The sequence below is a fragment of the Larus michahellis genome, chromosome 16 (genome assembly GCF_964199755.1).
Source record: "Larus michahellis chromosome 16, bLarMic1.1, whole genome shotgun sequence".
NCBI classification, from domain to species: domain Eukaryota; kingdom Metazoa; phylum Chordata; class Aves; order Charadriiformes; family Laridae; genus Larus; species Larus michahellis.
This window is the reverse complement of record NC_133911.1, coordinates 5,401,599-5,407,598: the sequence shown is the minus strand read 5'-3', so window position 1 is coordinate 5,407,598 and position 6,000 is coordinate 5,401,599.

The window sequence follows — 6,000 nt, the reverse complement described above, 5'->3', positions numbered from 1 at the left end:
TAAAGGGGAAAACACAGTAGGTTTATAAATGCGTTTTCCTCTGTGCTGGAGGATAAATAATACTTTATGCATGTGACAGAGATTCTGTGATTAAGGAGCTGTCAGGCAGAATGAGAGCGGGGAAGCAAAGGGAGCAGAGATGCTTGAGGGGAAAGGGTATGATGATGTTCTAATGCTGAACTCTCTTGTGCATATCTAGTGTATGATGTGTGGCTTTGTGTGCCTTTCATTGGAAAAAAAATAGGGCTATTCTACAGATATTTAGGGTCTTTTTCTCCTTCATTGCTCAAGTATCTTTTCTGTCTGGGATGGCTCACTGGTTTACTAGTGACATTACTTTAGAAACGGTCGAAAGCTCTTACCTACGCTACTGCTTCAGGGTGTAGGATTAGGGCTGTAGAATGCCACGTGATAATCTTGTACATAAAGCATGGCTTCAACAAATAGAAGAGACTAGCTCCTGTGCATATTGCTCTGTTTGAGGACTCCTCAGTCATTGCAGAACCTCTGGAATTTTAGCTGTCATCATACCCCTCCTGTTCAAATTGGCAAAAAACGGGCACTCAGACTGATTTTTAGATCAGGTCAATAAATACTTGACCTATCCTAAGTTGTGTTTTAATACAATGTTACATAGACACTGGTCATTCCCAGAGGCTCTTCCTAGGGCTGCACGAAGCGGCCCTGTGTAAGCCGAGCTCCAGACAGGATGATACGCCTGTCCTCATCTCATAAGCTTTTTACTTACACTCAACGGGCAATGTATCATTGAAGCAGCAATAAACACAGAGAAACGTGTGCTGTTAGAACGCCGTACAAAGCGCTGTGCTTCAGTCATTTAACACAACATGGGATTTACAGCCCCCTCCCCCCCCCGCTTCCTTTGCAGAAGACAGTGTGTCATTCCACTTCTTCAGCTGGTCCATGTTTGACTGACACAGAAGAAGAGTGGATAGACCAGAAAGAGAAAACGTAAGAAGTCTTACATCAGAGGCTCGTCCATACTGAAAAACAGGAGAAACCCTGAAATGTTAAAAGGTACAGGTGGAATGGAAAATTCATGGCTGCTGAATGTCTGTCTAGGTAGTAGGATGGTCCCTTGAGATCACGTTGGGTCCAGCAGAAGCTGATCCCACAGAAGAAGTGGGCACATAACCTTTACAAAAGAACTCGCTAGAAATGTTTTATCTTCCTTCACTGGGTAGAGGAAAAACATGGAGTTAATCTAACAGATACATTAAAGCAGCACATGTTGGGATGGGGTAATTATTTGAAATCACTCAGATTCACTTACGTGTGTTAGGTTGGTTGGGGGCAGGGGAACATCCTTGCCTTCGTGCTGAGTACAAACCATGGTGATGTTGGTTTCTGCTGGGTACATGAGCCTTAGCTCTGAGTGTGTATTTGTTTCCTGCTCTGTTAAGACGATACAGCTCTTTGCTGGCTCCCTTTTAAGGTTAATGTGTTCATAACACCTGTTCAGCCTCTACGAAAGCCTCTGAATTGAATTCTGCTGGTTTCCTGCTGGTGGTAGGTCAGTGGCTGAGTCAGTGGTAGAAACAAACATCTGTTTATCTTCAGTACGTTCCCAGAAGAGTATTCCACTACTTTAACACAACCTTCCCACCCCAAGAGAGTCTGCTGTCAGTGTTTAACCTCCTTTTTATTGCAGAGTAGCAATGGAAAGCAGCATCTAGCTTTAAAAACAGCAGACAGATGTGTCCTTGTAGGGAGAATGTCTGCCTTGGAGCTCCCCACAGGGAGGCAATCAGCCCCTGCTGTTGGCAAGGAGCTCTGGCTCCCTTGGCAGCGTTAATCACGGCTGACTGTTCCTCTTAATCCTCTGATCCCTTCCATACGGACGTGAACACAAGCGTTGCATTTGCGTGTTATGCTCCTCTTCCCTGAAAATAGGGCTGGCTCTGTGGCTTGCAGCAGGCAGCGATTAGATGGGTGGGTGATCAAAACATGATTAGCAAATCTGCAATTAGAGTGAAGGTCAGCAGGGCAGTGGCTTACTGCAAGGAAGGGTTACAACTGGTATCTGTCAGAATAGAAATAAATGTGTAACAAAGGATTTAGCAGCACTCTCGTCTGATGAGACTGTGACTTAAATAGCCAAGGCACTGCTAGGAAGAAGCTAGGAGCACTGGAATTTTAGAGAAAGATATAATAATAAAAAAAGAGTGAAAAGGGGCTTTCCTCCTGGACCAGATAATTTTGAAAGGGACTTCTTAAAGCACTAGAGATAGCTTATATAGCTAAAACACGGCCTCAGAAATTGGGATGTCTGCATCAATTCTGAATTTTGCCCCAGATACTTTTTGTGACTGATATACAAGAATTCATCATTTTCTTCAGCAGACAGTAAAGGTATTGACCATGCCTTGCAGAGGTTTGTGAAGCTTTTAATATATCAATGTGTGAAATGCTTTGAGACTATGTGGAAAATGTCTAGGAAACCTGCAGACTGTTATTGCCAGATGTGATGAATCTGACCAGGGCAGGAGTGGTGAGGAGTTCAGGTCAGATACTACAAGTAGAACAAGAACAACAGTTTGCTTGAAGCCAATTGCAAGACAAACAGCATGTTTTTAGTTTATTTTTGTTGTCTTAAAAAAACCTATGCGGTGTAGAAAGTATGGCAACTAGAACTCTGTCTCAGAAGAACTGTTTAGTAAAATTGATCCCATTTTTCCACATCTAAATAATAGTGTTCACATCAGCTTCAGAGACAGCAAGGTTGGGCCCATTTGCAGCACCATGCAGTTCCCTGTTTTCTTGAGAGTACGAGGCGCTTGTGTGTAATGATATGAAATCTAATTTTGCATGATGAATATTCAAATTACACCTGCAAGATCCAGGGAGATCTGGGAAACTTACAACCCATGGTCCAGATCCTGGCAGTCCATTCACTGATACCAACTAATTTAGCTGGGATCTGTGCAAACAGAGGGGCTTGTTCTTAGGACGCTGGCTGCAGCATGGGCACCTATTCTGCTGTCCCACTGAGCATCCATTCTGCAGAAGAATGAATTGCACGGGCAATAAAAAGCCTTTACTCTAAATGCTTTCTGTATAGACAGTTAGTGAACACAGTGACCTTTATTTACTTGTTTTTAAGGCCATTATTAAAAGATATAGGTGGGCAAATGTTTAAAAATGCCCTGTTTTTAAAAGGCTGAGCTCTGTGGAAAATATGGACGTTGTGGGGTGAAGAAGAAAAATGAATTCTGACCCTCTGTCTTTTGATCTGGTTTTTGAGGCTCTCAGTTGCTGCAGGATAGTTTTATTTCATTTACCTATGAACAGCCTACAATTAACCCTAACAGGCTCCGTTCCAGTGTCTTTCATAAAGTAGTTTCTATGCTGACCTTTCTTCCAGTCCCTCATGAGGACGTCAATAGAATGAGTTTTGACCATGGGAAGACCAGTGCTGATTTTCTGTCCTGTAGTGGTGTTGTGCCACCTTGACTTTGTTATTATTAGATTTGGTCTGCTAAAAGCACTCAAAGGAGGAGACACGAATTTTCTTTTCTCATGTGAATGTGGTAGCATAGTAGTATAACTTCGGCTTCCTAAACTGGTTACAAGGATTGGAAAGGAGTAATACTAAAGAAAGAATCAAATATTGAATAATTTGGTTTTTTCTGGTATTCTGCTGTTCCCAGCTCTCCATGCCCTACGTCAGTTCTAAAGCTGCTTCAAGCACAAGTCTGAAGACTAAACATTTGATGCAGATGAGTGATTGCTCTAAGAAGTGTTACACGTTTTCAGGAAAAAAAAAAAATCTACGTTTAGGCAGAAAAGAAAAAAGCAGCTTTGCAGTCTTTATCCTTGTAACTTTTGTTAATACAGTTTAATAATGAGGCCATGAATATCAGGAAAAAAAGTTAAACATGACAGCTTTCTTCTAGGCTGTACTGTTAGGAGTTTACAATCTTTACTCAAAATGTATCCTCGAGAAAATACAGATAAATCTGGACATTGACTGAAAGTCAATGAACAGACAAGTAGAGATCACGATAACATGTTTGTGCTTTTGTGTAATATTCTTGGCTCTGAATATTTCTTATTGCATTGGGTATTTAAAGTAGTATCAGACTTTGTTTCTCAAGATTTGTTTGGAAATTGGAATTGTTCATGATTTATATTGTCATTTAATAGCAGGGAATTTATAAATGCTGCCTTTTTAATGAAAATAATAATACTCTGAATTTCTAGAGAGGCTTTCATCCTAGGATCTTAAAGTACTTTACAAACAGCTAATGAAGTCTTACTACCTCCTTGTGGAATAGACAAGTTGCATTCAATTGAGAGGATAAATGAGGCATAGAGAGATTAAGGGACTTGTCTGTGGATAGAATGTCAGTGGCGTCATCAGGAAGAGAACATAGCGGCCCTGTTCTGTCTCAAATCTTACCTTTGCAAATACTTAGGGCAGGAGCTCTGTGCTGTCTGAATAGGGTCCATACAACTGGCACCTAAGATCAGTTTTGGGAGGTTGTTGTGATTTTTGGACTGTATAGGAAATAATAAAAAAAACTGTCTTCAGAAAGCCCTTAGATAATTTTGGTCTACTAGTCAACCATTCAAAATAAAAAATATTCCAGATGGTGTTTTCAGGAAAGGCAGAACAAGGCTTTTCAACGCTAGTATTTGCCTGCTGAGGTTTTATTTCTCCTCTTCCCCAAGGGACCTGACAGCAGTGCAGTACAGGCAGGAGGAATTCCCAGCAATGGAGTCAGGCACAGTTAATGGTGATTTGCCATCATAAACAAGCCTCACTGGTAAAACTTGTACCAGATAGCATTAAGGAATGACATGCTGTCTCTGGAAGGAGCGAGTGACATTGATTTTATGGGTGACACCCCCTGTCCTGCAGCCAGACCCACTGCAGATCTGGACATGAGGGATGTGGGGGCTGAGCGCTGAACAACCTTCTACTAAATTTCTACCCTGTTGCAGGAAGACGTAATATTTTGTTCCTCCTTCTTCTTTCCCAAACAAGCATTTAGAGAAGGAAACTGCTGGATAGCCTTTTTTCCATAGCGGGGCGTTTTTAGCCATAGCAGTGTACGAGACCTAGTGGAGATTCAGGTAGGTTTTTAGAGAAAACTGTAGGGAAACAGTAACTTCTTTTCAGAGGAATAAGAATTTGTCCTGGAGGGGAAAGAAAAAAGTATCTTTGAGGTGTCTGTAGAGTATATCCATACCTACTTAGTTTAGTCAAATCTACCCACTTTACCTTTTGTTTGTGGTGTTCCTTAATTCCTCTCTGGAATATCTGCTAAGTGTTTATTTGTGGGTGATCTGTGCAATTTTAAACCATCTTGGTTTACTCTTTGTAACTTTTTTTTTTTCCTGAATATCATTGAGTTTCATGGCTGTCAGTGGGAGAGGAAAGATCTTGGTGGCAGCGAGCCTCTGAGCAGCAGCGATGACGTTGCTGGAAGCGCTGTGTGTGGCAGTACAAGCACAGTCCGTAGGGCCCTGCTGCTTCAGACGGGGATTATAATGCTGGATACACAACTGGAGGCTTGTAATTTGGTTTTCCTTTCAGAAGCCTCTGAGATAGACTGCAGCCCAACCAGAGAGCATCTGCTTTTCTTTTTGCTGTAGAACACTGCTGGAACGTCTCTGTATAAGCTCACGTTGCTTGATTTTATTAATATGTAATAATTTGGCTCCTTTTACCTACAGAAAACTACTTATATGAGTAAAATGCAAGAATATTGTCTAACGAAAGGGGAAAATAAAGAGTATAATTGTGTTAATTATCAGAATACTAGACATGTGATTAATATGCCACAGGAACAAAGAGCAAATGTACTAATAGCACATAATTGGACTTAAACTACACCCTTGGTAGAAGTCTCTGCAATGGAACTGTTGTGTTTGTGCTCCTTTTCAAATTAGCAATAAGGAATAAATTAACATCCATTTTCTTGCCCGCACAAAGACGGAATCATATTGTGGGGCAGGGTAATGAATTCAGAG